Raw genomic sequence first — 27880 nt, forward strand, 5'->3', positions numbered from 1 at the left:
TGAAAACCTTCTCCTTGCTGACACCACATGCATATTTCTGGATTTCCATGCAAGGTGTTGGCTGTTCTGTCTGCATATTTCTGGACTACCAAGTATAAGTTCCGGTCGAACTCTTGCTTTGTATAACTGTTGGACTTGCTTGTATTAGTGGTAACGTCCCGCTATCCTCAACAGGGCAGAGAAGTATGCCTGTGCAGGAGCGCGATGCCGGGGAGCTAAGAATCAAGCAGGAGGGATTTTTTTTTGTGTATATTTTTTCCTCTATTTCTCTGAGGCCGTAGGAGGAATTTTTTCTCAATGGAGATTGAGCAATTGTCTGATCATGTGGAACAGCTTGCTGCTGAAGTGTGGGGAATTTCCGCCTACCTTGCTCATTCACATGCTGCTGAACCAAAGATCCCTAGTCCTGATGTGTTTTTTGAGGATCGGTCTAAATTTCTGTATTTTAAGAATAATTGTAAATTATCTTTTGACTTGAAGCCTAACTCATCGGGGAGCTCCGTGCAGCAGGTTAAAATTGTCATCTCTTTGCTGCGCGGCGATCCCCAGGATTGGGCGTTTTCTTTGAAACCTGATGATCCTATTGTGACTGATGTGAACGCATTTTTTCAAGCCTTGGGGTTGTTGTATGAGGAACCTAATGCTATTGATCAGGCTGAAAAGGCACTGTTGGCATTGAGCCAGGGTCAGGATTCTGCAGAGTTGTACTGTCAAAAATTCCAAAAGTGGGCGGTCCTTACTACCTAGAATGATGGTGCCTTGGCAGCTCTCTTTCGGAAGGGTTTGTCAGAAACCGTAAAAGATACTATGGTGGGATTTCCTGTTCCCTCTGGTCTTGACGATTCTATGTCATTAGCCATTCAGGTTGATCGGCGTTGGCGTGAACGCAAAACTGTACAAGAGGTGTTGCCACCTGTTGAACAAATGTCTGAACCTATGCAATGTGATAGAGTTTTGTCTAGGGCGCAGCATCAGGAGTTCAGAAGGCGTAATAAGCTGTGTTTTTTCTGTGGAGATGCTTCTCATATGATTTCTGTCTGCCCTAAATGAGAGAAATGTTTTGCACACACATTTGCTGTGGGTGGTGTTCAACCTAAGTTTCTTCTGGCAATTACTCTGATCTGCTCCCTGTCCACATTTTCCGCTAAGGCTTTTGTGGATTCGGGAGCAGCTCTGAACCTGATGGATTTGGATTTTGCTAAACATTGTGGGTTTCCTATGACACCTCTGCGGACGCCTATCCCTTTGAGAGGTATTGATGCTACTCCTTTGGCGAAGAATAAACCTCAGTTTTGGACCCAGGTGGTAATGCGAGTTGCCCCAGACCATCAAGAAAATTGCAGATTTTTGGTGTTGCATAATTTGCCTCATACCATCGTTCTGGGGTTTCCCTGGTTGCAAATCCATAATCCAGTTTTGGATTGGAAATCTGTGTCTGTGGTGAGTTGGGGTTGTCGTTGTGCCCTTAGTGACGCTCCTGTTTTCTCCACCTCTCCCCAGTTGCATGATGTTCCTGACTATTTGGCTGATTTTTATGATGTATTTAGTGAGAATGAGTCTGCGTCTTTGCCTCCTCATAGGAGTTATGACTGTGCAATTGAGCTGAGCCCTGGGTGTAAATTTCCCAAGGGTCGACTTTTCAATTTACCTGTACCCGAGCACGAGGCTATGCGATCCTATATTAAGGAGTCGTTGGAGAAGGGTCATATTAGACCATCTTCTTCACCCTTAGGTGCTGGGGGTTTTTTTGTGGCCAAGAAAGATGGTTCATTAAGGCCTTGTATTGACTATCGTTCCCTCAACAAAATTACTGTTAAATATCAGTATCCGTTACCCCTGATTTCTGATCTATTCTCCAGAGTTAAAGGTGCTTGCTGGTTTACCAAGCTTGACCTCAGGGGGGCGTATAATCTTATTCGCATTAAGCAGGGGGATAAATGGAAGACGGCATTTAATACTCCGGAGGGACATTTTGAGTACCTGGTGATGCCTTTTGGGCTCACTAATGCCCCTTCTGTCTTCCAGTGCTTCATGAACGATATTTTCCGAGATTTTGTGGATACATTTTTGATCATCTATCTGGATGATATTTTGATCTTTTCCAAGGATTGGGACTCTCATGTGGAACATGTTCGGACTGTGTTCCGGATTTTGAGGGAGAATTCCCTGTATGTCAAGGGATCAAAATGCCTTTTTGGTGTGAGGATTTCATTTTTGGGATTTATTTTGTCTCTGTCAGCTATTGAAATGGACCCGGCCAAGGTACAGGCCATTTATGATTGGGTTCAGCCCACTTCTTTGAAGGCCCTCCAGATGTTTTTGGGTTTCGCTAATTTTTATCGTAAATTATAGCTAATTTTTCTGGTATTGCCAAACCATTGACTGATTTGACTAAGAAGGGTGCTGATGTGCTGAATTGGTCTCCGGAGGCTGTTTCTTCCTTTCAGGAGCTGAAGCGAAGGTTCACTTCTGCCCCGGTTTTGCAGCAACCTGATGTCTCACTCCTGTTTCAGGTAGAGGTGGACGCTTCTGAGATTGGTGCAGGAGCTGTTTTCCCCCAAAAGGATCCTGTAACATCTAAAATGAATCCCTGTGCTTTCTTTTCCCGAAGGTTCTCCCCATCCGAACGTAACTATGATGTGGGGAATCGGGAACTGTTAGCCATGAAATGGGCATTTGAGGAGTGGAGACATTGGTTGGAGGGAGCTAAACATCAAGTCGTGGTCCTTACTGACCACAAGAATTTGATTTACCTGGAGTCGGCCAAACGCTTGAATCCTAGACAGGCTAGGTGGGCCTTGTTTTTCACACGTTTTGATTTTGTGGTCTCTTTTCTTCCGGGCACTAAGAATGTCAAGGCAGACGCCCTCTCTAGGAATTTCTTTGCTGATTCTCCTATTGTGACCAAGCCTGCTACCATCTTAGGTGAGGGGTAGTTCTTTCTGCCATCTCGCCCGATTTGAGACGTGCTCTGGAAGAGTTTCAGGAGGACAAACCTGAGCGCTGTCCCATTGGAAAATTGTATGTTCCTGACAAGTGGAGGAAGAGAGTGATGTCTGAGGTTCATTGCTCCGCATTGGCTGGTCATCCAGGTATTTTTGGTACTAGAGATTTGGTGAGTCTGTCTTTTTGGTGGCCCGCCTTGTCTCGTGATGTCAGGAATTTTGTGCAGTCCTGTGGGACTTGCTCCCGGTCTAAACCTTGTTCTCGCTCTAGTGGGTTGTTGATGCCTTTGCCAGTGCCCAGGAGGCCATGGACCCATATTTCAATGGATTTTATCTCTGATATGCCTGTCTCTCAGAGAATGACTGTTATCTGGGTGATTTGTGATAGATTCTCTAAGATGGTCCATCTTGTACCACTCCCTAAGTTGCTCAGAGTTGGTGCCCTTGTTTTTGCAACAGGTGGTTCGCTTGCACGAGATTCCTGAGAACATTGTATCTGACAGAGGAGTTCAGTTTGTTTCTAGATTTTGGAGGACTTTCTGTTCCAAGCTGGGAATTCAGTTGTCCTTCTCCTCTGCGTTTCACCCTCAGACCAATGGGCAGACGGAGAGAACAAACCAGACCTAGGAGTCGTATTTGAGATGTTTTATTTCTGCTGATCAGGATGATTGGGTTTCATTTTTGCCCTTGACCGAATTTGCTTTAAATAATAGAGCTAGTTCTGCCACTTTGATGTCACCTTTTTTTTGTAACTTTGGGTTTCATCCTCAATTCGCTTCAGGGTAGGTGGAGTCTTCTGCCTGCCCAGGTGTTGACACTGTGGTGGAGAGAATGCACCAGATCTGGGACCAAGTGGTGGATAAGTTGTCTCTCTCCCAGGAAAAAGCCCAGCACTTTTCCAACCGGCATAGGACCATTGTTCCCCAGTTTAAGGTTGGTGATCTGGTTTGGTTGTCATCAAAGAATATCTATATGAAGGTGGCTTCTCCAAAGTTTAAACCTAGATTTATTGGACCTTACAAGATTTTGGAGATTCTTAATCCGGTCTCTTTTCGATTGGCTCTTCCTGTTACATTCAAGATCCATAACGTGTTTCATAAGTCTCTGTTAAAGAGGTTTGTTGAGCCAGTAGTTCCTGTGGTGGCACCTCCTGGCCCTGTATTGGTTGAAGGTAATGTGGAATATGAGGTTGAGAAGATACTGGATTCTCATCTGGTTAGACGGAGACTCCAGTATTTGGTTAAATGGAAGGGTTATGGCCAGGAGGATAATTCTTGGGTCCCTGCATCCGATATTCATGCCGAAAGATTGGTTCGTGCTTTTCATCGGGCCCATCCTGATCGCCCTGGTGGCGTGGTTGAGGGTTCGGTGACCCCTCCTCAAGTGGGAGGTACTGTTGTGAGTTTATTTTCCCCTTCACCTTTGATGTCTGATGAACTCCCTCTGCTGGTGAAGAGAGGTAGTGAAATTGATTGGGATGGGAAGAACCTGTTATCTGAACAGGCGGAGTGTGATTGGACATCTGGAATTTCTGAGTGGATATAAGGCAGCCGACGCCCTGCAGGGTTTGCTGGTGATCCTTTCTGCTCTGAGCTCTGGCATCCAGTTTTAGTTCCTGTCTACTAAAAGCTAAGTTCTTTGCCCTGCTATTATTCCATGAGATTTTGTCTGGTTTCCTTAGTGTTTGTATTCAGCCAGTCCTGGTTGAGACTGGCTGAATTCCATTTTTGTCTCTGATCAGTTGATCTCTTTGCTCTGTTTTCAGAATATACCTGAGTGCTGATATAGTGATTTTGAAGTCTAGCGACTTCAGGGCCTTTTTTGCTATCAGACGGTTGGGACATTTTTGTAGGGCTTTTTGCGGATTGCAGCCAGCATCTTTTCTGTCCTGTCCTATCTAGTTAGTTGGGCCCCATCGTTTGCTCAGCCTGTCTTTCTGTCTGTGTTTGTGTTTTCATCTGTTTTTCACCGACAATACATGTTGGGGGCTGTCTATTGCTTTGGGGTCTGCTCTGGGGCAGTTTAGATTTCCCCTTTCCTTCTTTAGGCTTATGTAGTTCTCCGGATGTGACGAAGGGTCTAGGGCACCGTAGGAACCCCCCACGGCTACTGTTAGTTGTGGTGAATAGGATCAGGGGTCTGCAATCCGATAGCTACCAACCTCTCCGGTTTTCTGGACTTAGCTTGTATTTTTGTTTTCTCCTCCTCCGGTGACTCATTCATAACATGCTCCCAAGTACCACAGGCCCCCAAGTTGTACGGGGTGAAGAATTTTATTATTTTTTTTTCCTTTCTCTGTGGATTACAATTTGGGACTGTCCTCCGGATTGCTGGCTGCCAATAAGTAAAACCAGAGCAGAAAAGTGTACTGTTAAAAATGGCTGTGGCATTTCAGCGTCAGGAAGAGACACAGGAGTTTGCAGCCGTAACGGACAATCTAGGACTGTGTCGCATCCGCCCCTGGGTGGAGCGGCTTACATCAGGAGACAGCCGCACTCCCATGCTGGACCTTGGAAAATGGGTGGAGGGGCTAACCAATGCCCCACCCCCAAGCGGGAGTGGCCCTGGTGAAGAGACAGAGTGTAGCTGTTTGGCGCCATTTAGTCTCGGGAATTCGGGCGATATGCGACACTGCAGTTGCTGTGGCCTCAGACACCTGGAGTGGAAAGGGCGTCAGGAAGTTGAAACCCGCCGGGAGACCTGCCCCTGGGAGCCGTTCTTGGTGCCCCGTACCCCGATGCAACCGCTGGTGGAAGAAGCTAGAAAAGTATCTCCCGCGGAGCCATCAGGCCTGGAGGCCGACCCTGCCGGACGGCAGAGTAAAGATCCATGGCGATTGGAGGAGACGCGGGAAAGCCTGCTGGGAGCCGCGACGCCGGGCTGGCCCAGCTGGAGGCACTACAGACAAATCCCACCCCCACGCCCAGTGCACCAGACAGGTCCCCGGGCCCTGACGCCAGCCATCGGCCCCCTCGGCCGACCTCCCACTCTCCAGCAACTACGGCCCTGGATGACGTTACTCCTCCTGACCAACATCCCGAGCCGCCCCGCCTGGCGACGCCAGTGCGGAGCCAACCTGCGGCTGCCCCTGCCGTGATCTGTTTTCCTGCCACGGTCTGTTCACCGGAGCCTGCTGTCCCTTCGGGCATGCCGCAGGTCACAGCGGCCTACTTACCGACACCCGCGGCCGCCGCTGTTCCATCTGCAGCCATGGCTTCGGCCTACTCATCGGAGCCCACGGCCACCTTGATTCTGGTTGCGGCCGACTACACAGCCTACCCGATAACACCTGTGGCCGTTTCTGCACCGTCCGCTACTCCGGTTGCGGCCTGCTCCACATTGTCTGCGGCGCCTCTGCTCCACTCACGGCTGCGGCCCGCCCACCGGACTCTGCGGCCTATACTGGACCCTCTGTTTGGGTTGCGGAAATTATTGAAAAGAAGAAGGCCAAAGAACGGGAGGTGTGGGCGTTACTCCATGAGAAGGGAGAGGCCGCCATGTCTGTTCCACGGTCACACGGACGGCTGGTATATATGGACACTGGCAAGGGCTACGGCTTTATTAGAGACACCACCGGCTAAAAAGTATATTTGAACATGGCTTCAGTTAAGCACGGCCGGGTTCCGCGGGAGGGAAACCTACTCTCCTATTATAAAGAATACTGCCCCCGTGGCTTCTATGCTGTGGCCATCATCGCGTACCCGGAAGGGTACGAGCCCCAATAAAGAGGTGAGGACTCCTGGGTCTCGAGCATCAGGGACACTCGAGGCCCAGAGATATTGTTAGCATTCCAGAGACTCTATGGCTGTGGAGTCCCCCTGTTTTGGTGAAACATCGGCCGCCAGGAGGTGGCCCGCAGCACCTATACAATGGACTGCCGGGACTGCAGTGCACCGTTGCACAATGAGGGGACTGTTCCGCGTCCCCGTAGGAAGCATATCCTCCTGGTGCATCAGGGATGCCTAATGAGAGTGTTTTACTCAAAGGAAGGGGGAGCACCCCTGTCCTCATTTGATTAATATTTTTGTTGTTGCGGTTGTTGTTTGTTTGTTTGTTTGTTTATCTGGAGTGTATTGTTTTTGTTAAAAAGAAAAAAAGGTAAAAGGCTAAAAAAAAACATTTTTTGATAAAAGACGTATTGCAGTAAATATGGTAAAGTGTGTAGTAAGTTTGACATGTTGAAATGTTATAAAAAAAATGTGTGTTCAACAGGTCCCGGGTACTTGGAGCATGCCGACCATGACGCATTTGAGTTGGCAGGACGACGAGACAGGAAGAGTGCAGACAGACAGTGGTCCTTGAGTCTGGCCCCAGTACCACATATTCCCAGAAGGTCAGGAGGACGTTGACGATGACCTGGTAGGCTAGGGCCTCGGTCATGATGTTAAGTGGGTGACAGAAGGGGAGAGCAGTGGGAGGTAAAGTAGTCCGGATGGACCTTACCCAACCTGAAGGAATTGTCATGGTGGCGTACGCGCTGGCGAGTAAGCTGTGAGCTACTTGGAGCATGATTGCTCCCGGTTTGGTTCAGCCCCCATGTTTCGCGGGCTTGGCTAAACAACCGGTCCGACAAAAGGTGGGAAAGTTTCAGAACGGAAAAGAGGGAGACAAGATTGTCGAGGATAACAATGGATAAAGGAAGGGGGAATGTGGGGAGGTTGAAATGACGGACAGGTCTGCCTGTGGAGAAAGGCAGAGTGACAGCGCAGTGTAGGCTGGGATACAGAGAAAGGGGTGTCATTTGGTAGTTTGACCATTAGAGGGCAGTGGGGAGTGTAGGAGATAGTTACTGTGTAACTGCCATGGGTCGAGGTAACTGTCATTGGTCAAAGGTAACTGTCAGGTGATAGTGGGCAGAGCTACCAGGACTGGGAGTATAAAGGCTGAGGGAAGGTCCTGGAAGTTCCAGTCAGCCAGGGGAGCTCACTAGAGAGGAGGATCTGCCGTAGGGAGAAAGATTGTAAAAGCCTTCCGAGAGTAACAGACAGTGGAGACGGTCACGGGGGTGACCTAAAGGACAGTAGCCACAGACGGAGACGGTCTGGGGGTACCAAGAGGATGGTGCACTTTGAAGGGTGAAACGCTGTGGTGGAAGTGCCTAGGGCAGCCACGGTGGGAAGAGCCTCAAAGGACACCACGACGGTGAAACTAAGAAGTGAAGGTACCCGGGTCTGTGAGCCATGGGACTGTGAAATTCCTGTGAAGAATTGCATCAGTCCTCAGAGAGGCGGCCAAAAAAAACGGACCTGTTGAATATAACTCCTGTCGCTGTCTCGTGTCTGTCGGCGGCAAGAAGTGGGTCACCCCCCATTCCTGTTGTATCAGCACCTCCCCTCGCCTATACCTACAGCTCCATGCATTGACCATGTAATTATAATAGGGACATTTTCTAGGAAGATGACACCAAGGTTAAGACTCATTTATGCAGATGCGGGGAAGTTCTCTTCCAAACCAAAGGGCTTCCTCTGATCAAAGAATCTTTAGAAGACCATTCAGATCCAGTGATCAATGATGAATACTGGAGTCTGCATCAAGCTGATATTTATATTAAATAATTTTTTAGCATTGTAGCAAATGGACAAACAGAACGCATTCACTCACATCACCGTAAGACCGTCACAATCCCTTCAACTTAATAAAGGTTCCATGGATGATGAAATCCAGGTCATGTTTCATCTCTATGTAAAGATAAAATTGTGATAAGAAATATGACGAGTATATCTACTGCTTGGTGTTATGGTTCCAGCCCTCAGTATGTCTGGGATGCAGTTACTGACAGCTCGACTGTCCAATCCGGTACAGGTGCATGCTGCAACTGTCAGTACTTTGATTTACAGCTTGGCCATCCAGTCGGGTACAGGGTTGTGCTGAGCTGTAAGTGTGTTGATTGCATAAGCGAGCTGTCAATCTGTGACTGGGAGGCGTCAGCTGTCTTCAAGTATTCATTATCCTGGGTGATTGCCATGCTTCTTAACCGAGCTGCTCCTCCCAGACCTCTGCCAGACATACATTTAGCTAGTGAGACTTGTGCTCCCTGTGCCTTGAGTTCTGTATGCTTGATCATTTGCTGCCTGACCTTGGACTTCGTTCTGACCATCGGACTGTTTAACCCCTTCTGCTCTGATCCGTTATCCTCCTGGTATTCTGACCTTGGAACGTTACCTGACCACGCTTTTGTCTCTTCCTTCTGTTTATGATGTATTCCCCTGGCTTCTGACATTGGACTTCTTGAGCATTCTGACTAACAGCTTGGCCATGAGAAGTGACTAGCGTCACACCTGAGATCTCCAAGGGTAAAAATATCCTATTAGTTGGGGATCTTATACAATTCTGAAAACTTAGCAAATCCCATCATATCATTAGAATAGTTTAAAAATGTTTCAAATAAGAGGGAAAACCCTCCAAACTTACGCGTTTCTGGCACACTTCAGTGCCCTAGTCATAGGATGCCATGCCAAAGAAATAGGTGAGTATAAATACAACCAGAAACCAATCACCATCATGCTGAAAATAACATAAGAATTATTTGAAAGAGTATATGATGTTGCAGATTTTCTGCAACCATTAAGGAAATTAGGCTACTTGCATTTTTTCTTTCATTGTGTTTTTGAGTGCATTCTTTCAAATGTGCAAATTGCCTCTTCAGAAAGAAAGAGGACTTTTACTCTACAGCGCCACCTATTGGTAGTAGCGATCCTACAAGTCACAATCAACCCTTTAACGAGTCTTGTAGTATGACTTAGGATACAAGCCAAATCAGAATCTCAATTTGCAGACACGGTGTTTCGAGCTGTTGGCTCTCGTCAGTGCAAAGTATGAGATCTGATTTGGCAATTGAGATTCTGATTTGGCTTGTATCCTAAGTCATACTACAAGACTCGTTAAAGGGTTGATTGTGACTTGTAGGATCGCTACTACCAATAGGTGGCGCTGTAGAGTAAAAGTCCTCTTTCTTTCTGAAGAGGCAATTTGCATATTATTTTCCCAGAGGAGCATTGCACGGCGAATAAGTCTCCTTACCTTGACAAGCCACAGCTGGCATGTCACTCTCCGCAAGGAGAAACCTTACTTCTTTCAAATGAGTTTTTATGACGTTTTTGACGCTGTGGTTTTTGGAATGTCATGCTTTCAAGCTGCTTTGTTTGTGATACTTCCTGGAATTTGACATTGCCCAAAATGTATTGATACAGTCATGTGCAGATTACATGCACAGTGTGTTTCCACAGAGGAAATTAGGCTAAGTGCCCACAATAAGATTTGATGCTGCCTGTTTTTTGCTGGGTCAAAAACACAGCGTATTACAGTTACAGCAAAATGGATAGGATTTATAGAAATCTCATGCCCACTGTGCTTTTATTTTATTCAGTGTAAACTAACCTACATGTCAATTTATATTATGGGTGCACTGAGTTTATGTGTAGATTATTCCCATAGACTTGCATTAGATGCGAAAAATCCACAGGTAAAAAAAACACACATGCGTTTTTAGTGCGTTTCCGCAGCAAAAATCTGCCACATCAAAAATTCACAAAAAGTTAATTCTGGGAATGCAGTCTCAAAACTAATTCAATAAACGAAAACCAATTAAATTTGACTACATATTATTGTTTAACCAATTTTAAGGTTTCACATTTTCATATTTTCCTCCCCTCTTTCGAAGAGTCATAGGTTTTTATTTTTCCAAGTCATAAAGGTTTTTGTTTTGTTTTTTTCAAACAAATTTTAGTTTTGAGTGTCATTCATTTTAACAGTGTACTAGCAAAAATAAAAAAAAATTCCAACTGTAATGAAATTTAAAAAAAAACAAAAAAGCAATTTTGACATTTTTTGGGGGGGTATTTTTATGGCACACAGTCTGCTGAAGAACTGAGCTAGAAATATGATTTCACAAGTCAGTGTGATTACGCTGTGCAGAGCTTATAAAATTTCTAATCTATTTAAGTTGTGAAATAAAATCAGAAATTTGTAAAAAAAGAAAAAAAATTGGCGTGTGTCACTATTTTTGATACCTGTAATGTTTTTAGCTTTACATCAGTGGAGCATTCAAAGTTTTGCTGCATTTTTTGACATAGCAGCTTAAAAATATGTAATTCTGGGGTTTAGATTTTATTTTTTCTAATACTTTTACTGTATGGGTAATTTCATTTTGTATTTTAATATATTGGACTTTTACAAATGCAGCATACATTTACACATAGATTTTTTTTTTTAATAGAGCAAAATGATGGATGCTGAATTTTTATATTTTTTTTATTACAAAAATTGTTTTTTTTTGCCTTTATTCTTTACTCCCTTGGGGGATTTGATCATGATTGTTCTATATACTGTATAGCTGTATGAGTTTATGGAATTGTTGAATAACAATGATAAAAATATCCACGTCACAAATCAATGTGATATGGATAGAATTAACTTTCTGGATGTGACTACTTTATATGGAGGGATAGTGATGATATGTTACAGACCACTATCTTTAGAAAAGAGACTGCCACTAACATGTTACTACATGCTTCCTCTGCCCACCCCAAATTTATGATTAATTCTATCCCTATTGGACAGTTCCTCCATTTACGTAGAATCTGCTCCAATGATCATGACTTTGAAGTCCAAGCACAGGATCTATGCAAGAGATTTTGTGAAAGGCGCTATGGGAGACCTGTTATTTAGAGGGCGTATCATAGAGCCAAATATTCTACACGTCAATCGCTACTTTATGGACATGATATCCCAAAATCTACAAATAAAGTGAGATTTATTACTAATTACCGTGTATTCTATACTGATGATATGTATTGCGGTCAGTAAATTTAATATTTACAGGACGCTAGATTGCAATTATTCCAACATATTTTGTTTTATACTTAATATGTGTGTAATAAAGACGTACTATTGCTTTAAATATGATGTCCATGCTTTGCTGACACTTGCAAGTGTGCGCGTCATAGTCCTGGTCTGCCCTTTGGCTTTTGGCATCTCCCGTTGCTACTGTGGTTGTCACATGATGTGGGGCCGCGTGGCACGTGACGTCGCCACCGGGCATCTCGGTTACCAAGACTGCGCTCGGGTAATACATGGTGGATGCGATGCTCTGGATGACGGTACTTCAGAAGTACTAGCGTCATTGGACGCCTGAGTTATCATAGTAATGGATGTAACCCGGATGTATTCGGGTGCTGAGCTCTAGTAATTGGTCATAACTAGTGGACATTTCATTCATTGGTGGGTGGCGCTTTTTAAACCCACGTTTCCCTTTACCCATCACCCCTTGACAAAGGCTGCACAGCTGAAACGCGCATCGGGGAGGGCACTCCTGGACTCGTTCCCTGCTATTTGATCAGGTACAAATATTTATTACTGCGCTGTGACTTTTTTATAAATTTAGTACAATACTTATATTCCTGTTTGAAGCATTATGGGGAATGTGCAATATGGCTTAAGATTACATGTCAAATATATTTTATAAGTAGTAATAGTTCTTGTAGTGCCCCTATTCTCGTATGTGCTATTTTGGTGCAACCCTTCCCTCTCCTTGCACCCTCACATATTTAATAAAATTATTTTTGCAAGTAAAGATTATTTGCTTTGGGATTTTTCGATTGTGATTTTTTTTTGTGCCATGTTGTTCTATACGCTGTAATACCACAACGTATAATGAAAGTGACATTACATAAAGAAAGTAACAATCTCCTATGGAACCCAGCCTTAGGCCGGGGTCACACTTACGAGTGCAATGCGAGAAACTCGTTTCGATACCTGGCACTACCGCCGGCACTCGGGACCGGAGCGTTCAACTGCATAGAAATACATGCAGCCGCACACTCTGGTCCCGAGTGCTGGTGGCAGTGTTGGTATTGAAGAGAGAGACTCGAGATACTCGCATTGCACTCGCAAGTGTGACCCCGGCCTTAGGCTGGGCTTCACATGAGTAGTCACATGAAAGACATGGAGGCCTTCATCAGACCTTCACCTGACATGGTGACCCCTCCCCGGATCCCGCAAGCACATAACTGAGTGCCAATGAGCACATGGAACAGTGCCCACTCCTCAGAATGCGTACCGTAAATGTGACTGTCAGAAACTGACACACAGCATGAGTGACGAGTCGTAGCTCTCACTACCTCTTGATTACTTATACGACCAAAGGTGACGACAGCAACACCAACACTGATTGGGCACAGGTCTCATCTGACATAAAACCCTCACATGAGCCCCGGGAACGTGAATGCCTACATCGCTAGAACTGTGCCGAAAAGGGAGTTGAGTATAAGTGTTTTCATATTAACAGGAACAAACATTCAGATCAAGAAGGGGTTGTCCTAATAGAGGACAACCCCTTTAAGGACACAACAACAATCAACACTAATAAGCCAGGCTTGGCACAAGATATTTACTAAGCAAAATATCGTTGACCCATTACTTATGGACAGGTGTAGAGTTCAATAGAGATACTAAAGAATCAACACACAACAGTAGAGATCAGTGTGGTCCCAGGAGTGTCCATGAATAGGATATCAATATTTGATGGTGGTCCAACTCTGACTAATGCTGCCAATTATCTGTTGGAAAGGTTTGAGTGCTGCTGTCTACATAAACAGTGTACACTTACAAGTCCACTTTCGCACCTTGTGACTGATGAGTCATTATTGGTACTTTGTGCTGGAGGAAAGGTGTCTAGGTCACGAATATGGCAGGAAAATGATTGTCAGGAGACTACTATACTCTTTGAGATGTGACATTACATCTTGGCAACTAAAATCAGGTCACAATGTGCAGAAGTGAAGACTTACATGCTTGTTGAAACCAATGTATTTACTTCATTTCTTTTAAAAATAAAGAACCACCAATCCAGTATTTTGCAGCTCCCAGAACTGTACCTCATCTAGTCTGGATTTATGAAATACTACGATGCTTTGCTCTTATAAAATTCTTGCTTTATGGTAGATGCATGAGCAGTTCATTTAAATGTCATAAATTTGCTTGCGAGTCTTGCACTTTTCGAATACGGTTGTGATTGCCCACCTAAGAAAAGTCATTGTATGATGATGTACAGTGATTAGTCTAGTGAAATGATTCCTTCCTCCGCAACAATATGCATATAAATGCAAGATGTTGATTTTATCGTTAAGAACATGAGCAAACTAAACTTTCTATGTTTGGGATTCTGACAGATAACTAATAATTGTGTCATGCTCAATGAAACATTGTTTCTAAGGAAGAATACCTCCATATACTGTAACAGAACTTGTAAAGCAGTGTATGCAGGTTGAATGGCTCATACATGCTATGTGCACAGCAATATACAGTAGGCTCCGCACTAAACAAGTCTACTTTATATGGGTCCTTACATTACAGCACTGGTGTTAGTGACAGTTTTAGACAAAGTGGGACCCACTGCAAGCTAATTTCACATATCTAAACAAGTGGGATTGACAATATTAATTTTACAGTGATACCACAATAGAAAGGGGCCAGAAGATAACTGCGTCTGGTTACACCAACCTCTGCACATATTAGATCTGCTTCACCTTCCTATTAGCATGCAGTTTTTCTTTGCTTTGGTATTGCAAAGGTTAATCTGCTCTGTCTATCTCTTGGATCTTTCCATCCTGAATTGTCTCTTATCTCAGCTGTTCTGTCATGGCCACTCTTCTAAGGTATGCTCACCTCTTGCATTAGGGAATCGCTGGTGATATTTACAACTTCCTGGTTTGGTGGTGAAGGAGAGTTCTGAATTAGTAGCAGTTGGATAGTGTAGTTTACAAGAGATATCTGCATGGATTTTGTATTCTGTGTTTATCCTAATCCTCTCCCATTTGGTTTATCCCTCCTACTGTTCCCTTGATTTCCACTAAGTAGTTTGTTGAGTGTATATGTATGGCGTGTGCCCCTCCCCTCAGGGTACCCGATGTATCACGTGACATATCACATGAACCCCTTTGATAGCTCATGTGAAAGGTCATGTGCATAGCAAACAGGTGCTCTGGTGGACATCAATAAATAGAAAATGACAGGAGCACTATACATAAAATAGCGCTATACAAAATAGAGCAGGGGTGGGAGATTAATTTTCACAAGGGGCCAAATAAAAAACTGTGACTTTTGTGGTGGCCCAACCAATAGGATGAAATCAATTCTGCTCAATATTAACATATTCATTATAATTATTTTTATATTAACTGTATGACTTAATATTGAGCAGAATTAAGTATGCTGACCTCCCCTCATGTGCAGTATGAGCCCTGATATAGCCCCATACATACAATATGAGCCCCCACATAGTCCCCTCAATCAACAATCAAAGCAATCAATCTATGGGACCCTTGTACAGGTAAACCACAACAAAAAAACTGTAAAAAAAATCTCCATTTATTTAATTAAAAACCCAATTCATAGAGACATACATGCACACACATTTCCACAGAAAAAAAGTGATTTAAAAAGAAATGAGGGGAGATAGGGATTAGTTTTGCCCTTCACAATTCCCTTCCTGACAGCGAAGATTGGCACCCTAAGTTGAAACGGTATGGTGCCTTTGCTCCTCGTAGACTGCCCCTATGTAGCCCTACCACTACTCAAACTTACTAGACATCCTCAAAAGGTGATCAGATAATATGTAATGAACTTATATAAATCTTTACAATATAGATACTAGTGGGCTGAATGGTAGATCACCAATATTTTTCAACAATCTGACCAGAAAAAAAATAACAAAGTCCAGGAAGAAACATCTGTGATGTCCTTGTCAAAAAAAAAAACCCTTTGATCAAAAATGATCAGTCAAGTGGCAGTGCAAATAAAAAAACAACATCCATATACCTCATAGTCACATTTCTATGGACATGGGCTATCATATATATATATATATATATATATATATATATATATACCCTATATGGCCTGACGTAGATGGCCTACATACACTGTAGCATAATGGCATCTTTTTCCCATGTGTTTTCCCCCTCTTTTAATAATTCAGAGGTTCATTAGGGAATTGCATCATTTAGGCAAGAAAAGGAGATCATATGCAGTACTGCAATGAGGATAACAGCTCACAGGCACAGGCAATATGCCACCACATAGCCTCATACATACAATATGAGACCCCAGACAGACCCTTATATACAGTAAGAGTCCACACACAGCACCTTACATACAGTATGAGTCCCCATATAGCCTCTTATATATAGTATGAGCCCCCATATAACCTATTATATACAGTATGAGCCAGCACATAGCTCCCTATATGCAGTACAAGCCCTCACATAGCCTCCTACATACAGTATGAGCCCCCCCACATAGCAACATATAAACAGTATGAGCCCTCACTTTGTCAATATTTATATATAGGCACACATCCCATCCACATATTAGTAATAAAAAAATATATACTCACCTCACACCCGTTCCGTCGGTGCTCTGTTCCAGTCCCTAAGGCTCCACTTCTACTTGTACCTAGCGAGTACATGCTAGTGCACGCCCGCTGATGACATCATCGGGCTGACACGTCACAGCAGAGACAATGGGAGCTCACCTGGAGCTGAGCTGCGCTGCCATTCGCCAGGCAGTCCCCCATGCATAAACCCACAGCATAGAGTGTTATGATTGAGTCACCGTAGGAGGCAAAAATAGAAATGCTAGCTAAGTCCAGAAAACCAGAGAAGTTGGCAGCTATCGGATTGCAGACCCCTGAACCTATCAACACAACTAGCAGTAGCCGTGGAGGGCTCCTACGATGCCCTAGGCCCCTCGATCACAGCCGGAGGACTACATAGCCTAAAGACAGAAAGGGAAATCTAAACTGCCCCAGAGCAGACCCCAAAGCAAAAGGCAGCCCCCCACATATAATGACAGTGAAGCAAGAAGAAAGAACAAAACACAGACAGAAAGATAGACTGAGCAAAGATGGGGCCCACGCTAGCTTAGATAGGAAAGGACAGGAAGGCTGCTGTCTGCAATCCGTGAAAAACCCTATGAAAATAAGAGCCAACAAACTGACAGTAAAAAGGCCCTGAAGACGCTAGGCTTCAAAAAAGCTATGTCAGTACTCAGGAATATTCTGAAGACAGAGCAACAGGCAAAAGGAGATTCAGCTCACCCCAGCAGGGAATGGCAGAATCCAGAAAAGCAAGGAAAACAAAACACTAATGCAAAAAGGCAAAGCAGAAATCTTAGCTTTAGATGAGCAGGAATCAGACTGGTTTCCTAGAAGTCCACAGAGAAATCACCCGCAGGCCAGAAGGGCGTCGGCAGCCTTATATCCAGTCATTAACTGCACTCAGCCAGTCATCATCATCAGCCCCAGGTGTTTGACAATCAGGCTCACTACCTTTCTTCACCAGAAGAGGGAGTTCCTCGGGCCTCAGTAGTGAAGGGGAAAATGAACTCACAACAGTACCTCCCCCTTGAGGAGGGGTCACCGAACCCTCAACCACGCCACCAGGGCGATCAGGGTGAGCCCGATGAAAGGCACGCACCAATCTTTTGGCATGAATATCAGAGGCAGAGACCCAGGAATTATCCTCCTGACCATAACCCTTCCACTTAACCAAATACTGGAGTCTCCGTCTAGCCAGACGGGAATCCAGTACTTTCTCTACCTCATATTCCATGTTACCTTCAACCAATACAGGGTCTGGAGGTGTAACCCCCAGAACAACAGGTTCAACAAACCTCTTCAACAAAGATTTATGGAACACATTATGGATTTTAAATGTGACAGGAAGAGCCAAACGAAAGGAGACCGGATTAATAATCTCCAAAATCTTGTAAGGTCCAATAAATCTAGGCTTAAACTTAGGAGAAGCCACCTTCATAGCAATATTTTTTGATGATAACCACACCATATCACCAACCTTAAATTGGGGACCAATGGTCCTATGTCGGTTGGAAAACCGCTGGGCCTTTTCCTGGGAGAGAGATAACTTATCCACCACTTGGTCCCAGATCTGGTGCATTCTCTCCATCACAGTGTCAACCCCTGGGCAGGCAGAGGGCTCCACCTGCCCTGAAGAAAATCGAGGATGAAACCCAAAGTTACAAAAAAAGAGACATCAAAGTGGCAGAACTAGCTCTATTATTTAAAGCAAATTCGGCCAAGGGCAAAAATGAAACCCAATCATCCTGATCAGTAGAAATAAAACATCTCAAATATGACTCCAAGGTCTGGTTTGTTCTCTCTGTCTGCCCATTGGTCTGAGGGTGAAAAGCAGAGGAGAAGGACAACTGAATTCCCAGCTTGGAACAGAAAGTTCTCCAAAATCTAGACACAAACTGGACTCCTCTGTCAGATACAATGTTCTCAGGAATCCCGTGCAAGCGAACCACCTGTTGTAAAAACAGGGGCACCAATTCAGAGGAAGACGGCAACTTAGGGAGTGGTACAAGATGAACCATCTTAGAGAACCTATCACAAATCACCCAAATAACAGTCATCCTTTGAGAGACAGGCATATCAGAGATGAAATCCATTGAAATATGGGTCCATGGCCTCTTGGGGACAGGCAAAGGCATCAACAACCCACTAGAGCGAGAACACGATTTAGACCGGGAGCACGTCCCACAGGACTGCACAAAATTCCTGACATCACGAGACAAGAAGGGCCACCAAAAAGACCGACTCACCAGATATCTAGTACCAAAAATACCTGGATGACCAGCCAAAGCAGAGCAATGAACTTCAGACATCACTCTCTTCTTCCACTGGTCAGGAACATACAACTTTCCACTGGGACAACGCTCAGGTTTGTCCTCCTGGAACTCTTCCAGAGCACGTCTCAAATCAGGTGAGATGGCAGAAAGAACTAACCCTTCGCCTAAGATGGTAGCAGGCTTGGTCACCACAGGAGAATCAGCAAAGAAGCTCCTAGAGAGGGCATCAGCCTTGACATTCTTAGTTCCAGGAAGAAAAGAAACCACAAAATCAAAACGTGTAAAAAACAAGGCCCACCTAGCCTGTCTAGGGTTCAAGCGCTTCACCGACTCTAGGTAAATCAAATTCTTGTGGTCAGTGAGGACCACGACTTGATGCTTAGCTCCCTCCAACCAATGTCTCCACTCCTCAAATGCCCATTTCATGGCTAACAGTTCCCGATTCCCCACATCATAGTTACGTTCAGATGGAGAGAACTTTCGGGAAAAGAAAGCACAGGGATTCATTTTAGATGTTACAGGATCCTTTTGGGACAAAACAGCTCCGGCACCAATCTCAGAAGCATCCACCTCTACCTGGAACGGAAGTGAGACATCAGGTTGCCGCAAAACCGGGGCGGAGGTGAATCTTCGCTTCAGCTCCTGAAAGGAAGAAACAGCCTCCGGAAACAAATTTAACACATCAGCACCCTTCTTAGTCAAATCAGTCAATGGCTTGGCAATACTAGAAAATTTTGCTATAAATTTCCAATAAAAATTAGCAAAACCCAAAAACTTCTGGAGGGCCTTCAAAGAAGTGGGCTGAACCCAATCGTAAATGGCCTGTACCTTGGCCGGGTCCATTTCAATAGTTGACGGGGACAAAATAAATCCCAAAAAAGAAATTCTCTGTACTCCAAAAAGGCATTTAGATCCTTTGACATACAGGGAATTCTCCCTCAAGATCCGGAACACAGTCCGAATATGTTCCACATGAGAATCCCAATCCTTGGAGAAGATCAAAATATCATCCAGATAGATAATCAAAAATTTATCGACAAAATCTCGGAAAATATCGTTCATGAAGCACTGGAAGACAGAAGGGGCATTAGTGAGCCCAAAAGGCATCACCAGGTACTCAAAATGTCCCTCCGGAGTATTAAACGCCGTCTTCCATTCATCCCCATGCTTAATGCGAATAAGATTATACGCCCCCCTGAGGTCAAGCTTGGTAAACCAGCAAGCACCTTTAACTCTGGAGAATAGATCAGAAATCAGGGGTAACGGATACTGATATTTAACAGTAATTTTGTTGAGGGCACGATAATCAATACAAGGTCTTAATGATCCATCCTTTTTGGCTACAAAAAAAAAGCCGGCACCTAAGGTGACGAGGATGGTCTAATATGACCCTTCTCCAACGCCTCCTTAATATAGGATCGCATAGCCTCGTGCTCGGGTACAGATAAATTGAAGAGCCAACCCTTGGGAAATTTACACCCCGGGCTCAGTTCAATAGCACAGTCATAACTCCTATGAGGAGGCAGAGACGCAGACTCATTCTCACTAAATACATCATAAAAGTCCGCCAAATAATCAGGAACATCATGCGACTGAGGAGAGGTGGAAAACACCGGAGCCTCACTAAAGGCACACCGACAACCCCAACTCACCACAGACACAGATTTCCAATCCAAAACTGGATTATGAATTTGTAACCAGGGAAACCCCAGAACAATAGTATCATGCAGATTATGTAACACCAAAAACCTGCAATTTTCTTGATGGTCTGGGGCGACCCGCATTACCACCTGGGTCCAAAACTGAGGTTTATTTTTAGCCAAAGGAGTAGCATCAATCCCCCTCAAAGGGATAGGCGTCTGCAGAGGTGTCATCGGAAATCCACAACGTTTAGCAAAATCCAAGTCCATTAGGTTTAGAGCTGCTCCCGAATCCACAAAAGCCTTGGCGGAAAATGTGGACAGGGAGCAGATCAGAGTAATAGCCAGAAGAAACTTAGGTTGAACACCACCAACAGAAAACGTGTGTGCAAAGCGTTTCTCGCGTTTAGGACAGACAGAAATAATATGCGAGGCATCTCCACAGAAAAAACACAACTTATTACGCCTTCTGAACTCCTGACGCTGCTCTCTGGAAAAAACTATCACATTGCATAGGTTCAGACATCTGTTCAACAGGTGGCAACACCTCTCGTGCAGCTCTGCGTTCGCGTAAACGCCGATCAACCTGAATGGCTAAAGACATAGAATCGTCAAGACCAGAGGGAACAGGAAATCCCACCATAGTATCTTTTATTGCTTCTGACAACCCCTTCCGAAAGAGAGCAGCCAAGGCATTATCATTCCAGGTAGTAAGTACTGCCCACTTTCGGAATTTTTGACAGTACAATTCTGCAGAATCACGACCCTGGTTCAATGCCAGCAGGGTCTTTTCAGCCTGATCAATGGCATTAGGTTCGTCATACAACAACCCCAAGGCCTGAAAAAATGCGTTCACATTAGTCAGAATAGGATCATCTGGTTTCAAAGAAATCGCCCAATCCTGGGGATCGCCACGCAGCAAAGAGATGACAATTTTAACCTGCTGCGCGGAGCTCCCTGACGAGTTAGGCTTCAAGGCAAAAAATAATTTACAATTATTTTTAAAATTCAAAAATTTAGACCGATCCCCAAAAAATACATCAGGTGTGGGAATCTTTGGTTCAGCAGCATGTGAATGAGCAAGGTAGGCGGAAATTACCCGCACTTCCGCAGCGAGCTGCTCCACACGATCAGACAATTGCTTTATCTCCATTGAGAGAAAAAAAAAAAAATTCCCCCTACGGCCTCAGAGATATAGAGGAAAAAATATACACACTTTTTTCTTTTTTTTCTTTTTTTTTTTTATACAATTCTTTCCTGCTATTGAGTACCCTAGAATCTGCGGTATGGCGGGTGATTCTGTTATGATTGAGTCACCGTAGGAGGCAAAAATAGAAATGCTAGCTAAGTCCAGAAAACCAGAGAAGTTGGCAGCTATCGGATTGCAGACCCCTGAACCTATCAACACAACTAGCAGTAGCCGTGGGGGGCTCCTACGATGCCCTAGGCCCCTCGATCACAGCCGGAGGACTACATAGCCTAAAGACAGAAAGGGAAATCTAAACTGCCCCAGAGCAGACCCCAAATCAAAAGGCAGCCCCCCACATATAATGACGGTGAAGCAAGAAGAAAGAACAAAACACAGACAGAAAGATAGCAAAGATGGGGCCCACGCTAGCTTAGATAGGAAAGGACAGGAAGGCTGCTGTCTGCAATCCGTGAAAAACCCTATGAAAATAAGAGCCAACAAACTGACAGTAAAAAGGCCCTGAAGACGCTAGGCTTCAAAAAAGCTATGTCAGTACTCAGGAATATTCTGAATACAGAGCAACAAGCAAAAGAAGATTCAGCTCACCCCAGCAGGGAATGGCAGAATCCAGAAAAGCAAGGAAAACAAAACACTAATGCAAAAAGGCAAAACAGAAATCTTAGCTTTAGATGAGCAGGAATCAGACTGGTTTCCTAGAAGTCCACAGAGAAATCACCCGCAGGCCAGAAGGGCGTCGGCAGCCTTATATCCAGTAATTAACTCTACTCAGCCAGTCATCATCATCAGCCCCAGGTGTTTGACAATCAGGCTCACTACCTTTCTTCACCAGAAGAGGGAGTTCCTCGGGCCTCAGTAGTGAAGGGGAAAATGAACTCACAACAATACAGTCCCCCAAGCATAAACTCCCATCGGACAGCCCCTCCCAGTATAAACCTCCACCAGCCACCCTCCCAAGCATAAACCCCACTAGACAACTTCCATCTCCCCAAGCATAAAACCCCACAAGACAGCCACCCAAGTATAACACCCCACTTCAAGTCTCAGTAGACAGGCCCCCAAGCATAAATCTCCACACCAATACCCACCAAAGGGTCCCTAGTATTAGCCCCCCATATTTCACCAGACAGCCCCTAAGTATAAAACCCCTTTAACTCCGAACCAAAAAAACCCCAGAAAACCAGCAATAAAAAAAATATGAAACTCTCGTTTTTTACTCTGAGGACACTGACCTCACTCGCCTGCAGCATCAGCTTCTCATCAATGCAGTGCACAGATGGATAGCACTGCAGGAGACAACAATGTCCACAGGATAATGGCTGCTTCACACGTTGCTGAATCAGAACAAGCCCATAACACGTGACAATAAATTACGTCATACCTGAAAGGAGCCCATACCTTCTAGCGTCTACCCTGCCGAAGTATGCGTGCCACCATTGGCGGTAGAACACAAAACATTATAATGAGGGCAATTGGACCATAGGCACCCCAGAGTCTCGGGCCCCGGATGGTATCCCAGACTGCCTTCATTATAATCCGCCTATGGCATGCATATAGGAGCATAGAAAGAAATGAGGCCCCTGCATCTCCACCTTCAGGAATAATCTGGTGAAAAGGGATAGCCTAGGGTCGTCCTAGCTTGAGGGACATGGAATGAGCCATTGCCCCGGGAAATCCTGCTACAGTAACGTGACATTATCACCAGCCAATACCTTTTTGGATCCTTTGGCTGGGCTGTTACAAACACTTAGCATAGAGGTGGTAGACTTGCACAAAGTTGCCCTGCAGCATCCATCAAATCGAGGCTTAGGGTCTGCTACCCTTAGGCTACCCCAGTTGGAACCCAAGATAGCTATGCTGGATAGGTTCACTGGAGGTAGGTTAAGAATGTGATTTTCAAGGAGGCTTGCAAACTATATTTTAAGTTATGTACCTGTACCTCAGGTACCGAGGAACATCGCAGGAGGAATGTAATCTCTCTTCTCCAGGATGACCCCCCCAAGTCTGGGCATTTTCTATCTCATCTTATTCCAAGTCACTTTAGACAGCCACAGAGTTTTTTAATGCTCTGGGTCTAATTTATGATGAACCCCAACCTTGCCTCTCTCTATCTCAGTCTAAATTACTTTGGCTTCAGGAGGGAAACCAACAAGCGGAGGAATATTGCTCTGAGTTCTGTAGGTGGTTTACGTATACTAGGTGGCCTAATCCCGTGCTCCATAGCCAGTTTTGTTTGGGGTTCTCAGAGAAGGTGAAACATGCCCTCATAATATATGCGACCCCAGTCTCCCTGGAGGAGGACATGTCTCTAGCAATCCGAATAGACCATCGTACTACAAAGGAGACGAAAAAAGACACCTCAATCTTCGGGGGGTCAGGTACCAATGGAATCTAGGGCTGAGTATCGTGGGACCTATGGAGTTGGGTGAGATGACCGATTGCACAGGTCCTCCTGCAAAGAGGAAGTGTGTGTTTTTTAGTGGCAAGAAGGGGTATTTGATGGGCACCTGTCCATCCTTATGTAATTGTGAACAAACCACTGGAAAACTAAAAAGCCCGGGTTGCTGGGAGGTTTTCCAACCTGAGCAAACATATTTCCTCTGTGGTCAGGTCGCAATTCTTTTTACCCACCGAGATCCATTTAGGTGAAAGAAAGGTGGTTATTTTGGCCATTTTGGACAGTGAGGTGGGGTTTAATCAGGTTAACACCCGGTTATTCTAGGACCAGGGTCTCAGTCCTTATAAAATGTCCAGGTCTATATTTATAATAGCTATCGATTCTGCTCCCTTAAGCCAAGGGGAATTTTACTAAGGTCGTTCAATAAATACATCTGCAGATATGGTCCATGCACTTGCAATCTATTTATCATTATTTGTTAGATGGCTTGCCCTCCCCAATGGTTATTGGACTTCCTTGGCTGATGTTACGTAATCCCATGGTGGACTGGCAGACTCAGGAAGTAGTAAGATGGAGTGATGACTGTCAAAATCATTGCATGTGCACCTATATAGCCAGGGTTACCACTCACTCTCTGCCTGAATGCCTGTCTAAACTTGAGGATGTGTTCTTGGAACAGGGGTGTCAAGAACTTCCACGTCATCGATGATATGATTCCTCCATTAATTTAATTTCTCGGGCCATGTTGCCTAAGAGCAGGTTACATAATGTTCCAGGTCCGGAGAGGCAGGCTATGAAGGACTATATCACTGAAAGTCTGGCTAAGGGTCATATCAGACCCACCTTATTTTCCATTGCTGCAGGGTTTTTCTTTGGTAAAAAAAAAAAGGATTGAGGGTAAGTCCCTGCTTAAATTTCTGAGAACTAAATGGATCACAGTTCGGGATCCTTACCCTCTCCCTCTCATTCAGGATCTCTTTAATCAGATTGTTGTGCTCTAGATGTCTCCTCCTTAGAGCCGGCTCTTCTTGATTAGGGCCTCGGAACAGTAACCGTGATAGTCCATGTCCATAAAACCTTTTAATACTACCAGTCCTTCTTGGTAAAGACCCCGGAACTATAGAGTCCATGTCTTTTATTAACAAATGCCCTTAGGCGATTCCTTGGTAACTTCCAGCTGTGACACAGTTCACAATAGGCCAATACGGGGCAGGGTAGATGTGAACAACCCGCTGTAAGCACCGTCTTCCACTATTCCAGCAGAAAAAGGTGCAACAAAACAAAGAAAGCAGTCTTATAAATAAAACAGTCCTATAGATAAAACAGTCTCTAACTTAACTTTGGCCTCCTCTGGCCCAGAGGGAAAAAGAAACAGTCCCTTTTATTTTTATCTTAACAGACCATAACAGTTCAGGTTCCTGAATAAAGGGGTACTGCCCCCAGTGGAGATAAGCTGCAAATTGGTAAACTCCCCTGAGGTAACTATCCTCTCCATATTGTGCTCACTTCCTCCTCCTGGACTTCAATGCCCGTCGTGAGAATCTGAGACGTACTGTGCCATCTTCACCGGGAGCTCTATGCAGCATGTCACTCTTCCTCCATACTTTAGACAAAATGGTGCCAAACACCTTCTGATGGCACACCACTTCCTGCGTGCGCGACTCTACCTCCTCCTAGTCTGAACTTTTAACGCGACCGCCGCATCCATACCTCACTCTTGGGGTCTCTGCTCCCAGCCGCACCCTCTTCCAGCACACTTTCACACACAGTGGGCCATGCCTCATGCTGTACCATGCTTCCCTCCATAATGTACCTCTTGTTCCAGGCAAGCCTTTCTTCACCAAGCCCATCCTTCTTTAGGCAGTCACTTGGGGTCGAACATCTTTTCGCGCCCTCGGACGTCGTCCACACCCATAATAGGTGGTGTTTCTCCTTCTCTTCACCGCTGCCATCGCCATCTTGGACGCCATGCTTTGGGCCGCTATCTTGGCCCGCATGTCTTCCGCTGCTCTTCCATCCGTGCCATGTGCCATAAATTCTCCACTTTCTTTAAACTTGCCAGTCCTCAGGCGAATACAGTCTTTGTGCGAAGTTGTCACATCCTGCCAATTACGCCAAATGTAAGATGCCCAAGCGAGGTAGCCGTGGGCGAGCTCTTGTCCTTCTCACTCTGGCATCCTACAGACAAAGGGTGTCTCAGTCCTGGTGTGCTGCTGTGTATGTGGTGCTTTCCATTTACTTGTGGCCAGCAGGCCAGTTCTGAGTCCAGGAATCTCACTTCTGGAACCAGGGCAGCAAACAGTCCTGGAGACACGTGGTTCAAAAAAACCAAGGCCTATACTCACCTCCCTTGCTGGCGCCATTCCCGCAGTGTCAGCACTCACTCTCCCCGGGACTGCGATGCGGTGTTGTCACATGTGACGCCGGCAACCAATCAGCTCTGTGGTCATTGTCTCCGCCTTCGGACAAACTGAACATGAAGAGGAAGTCCAGTCTACAGCTGTTTACGGCTTCTTCTTCTTCATGTTCAGTTTGTCCAAAGGTGGAGACAGTGATGCCAGCACAGATTGAGCGCTGGCATCCTGTGTTACAGACCCAGGACCGCAAGTGCTGACACTGTTGGAACAAAGCCGGCATGGGAGGTGAGTATAGTCACTCTTTATTACTTTATAGGGCCGGCCGAACATTTGGTTTAAGAAGGGATTGTCCTAGCAGTGGACACCCATTTTAAAAACATATTTTCATCTATCCTGATTCCTCTAATTTTGCACTTTTTTATTATCTAAAGTCAAACTGCCACATAATATATGCTGTACATTTTATAAAATCCAATGTTAAGCTCCCGTTAAACTCTATGTAGAAAAACATATTAGTAATTACATTCAGAACTGAGAAACAATCCATGCCAGTAAAAGCTCCAAACCATCCACACTAGGAAAGGTCCCCAGGGAAATAACATTGATGCTCAGTGATCTAAATGTTTCTAAGCGTCCACATATCAGCGCACTGTGGAGATTAGTGATAAATTGCCAGTTTAAGATTTTAATACAACAGTGTTTCTTTCATTTTGGACTATGGAATAAATTAAATCTCAATATATTGGTCATACAAAACAACCTGTTAAGACGTCATCAGCAACCAAAAAATAAAAATGTTAGAAACTGTAGCAAGTATAATAATTTATCAATAAAATGATATAAATTTCTATTCACACAAAGACTTGCGGTTTAGTTATCCAAAGATCTAACTGATGACCTGATATAACATGTGGTGCCGGGACCTGGGCTGAACGCAATTTACAAATTGTTATAGTATGCCTACTAACATATACTACGTAATTAATTGCTTAAGGATAATTGTCAGAAGAAAGGTTTACCTGAAGAGTAAAAATGAACAAAACATTATTGTGAGACTGGATTGAAGCATTGTGAGAATTCTTTGTACTCCTGAGATCAGCCAAAATGTATTTTTCTGTCCACATTTGAAGTGCTCTTTTTTTCTTTCCTCTCACATGTAATGTTATAAAAGGGAAATGAATACTCATTAGAAGTGGCTGACATTTCTGCATTCTATTTATCACTGATGCGTGGCAGGAATACGACATTTGCACAATCTGTCATTATGCCCCTTACTGCTTGGACTCCAACGACGTTAAGAAAATGATAAGAGCCATTCATCATGGCATTACGTCAGTTTTAAACTGGTGCTCGAGCTGTTTGTAGTGGTAAAATTACGAAAATGAAGCTGTCAATGAAATGACAAATTGAAAAGATGGAAAAGGAAAAAAAACCTGTTTGGGAACTACCATGTGATATTTATATCAGAGATTGTCTAACAGAACTGTGCGAACTGTAAGGGTAAGTGCACATGTTGCGGATTGTGCTGCGGATTTTTCCGCGCGGATTTTGCAAAATCTGCAGGTCATGGATCATGGAGCAGGTGTAAAACCGTTGCGGAATCCGCACAAAGAATTGACATGCTGTGGATTGTAACCTGCAGCAAATCCGAGCAGAAAAATCCGCAACATGTGCACAGTGTTTTT

The sequence above is a fragment of the Dendrobates tinctorius genome, unplaced genomic scaffold (assembly GCF_039654945.1).
Source record: "Dendrobates tinctorius isolate UK_male_01 unplaced genomic scaffold, ASM3965494v1 ptg000129l, whole genome shotgun sequence".
Taxonomy (NCBI): domain Eukaryota; kingdom Metazoa; phylum Chordata; class Amphibia; order Anura; family Dendrobatidae; genus Dendrobates; species Dendrobates tinctorius.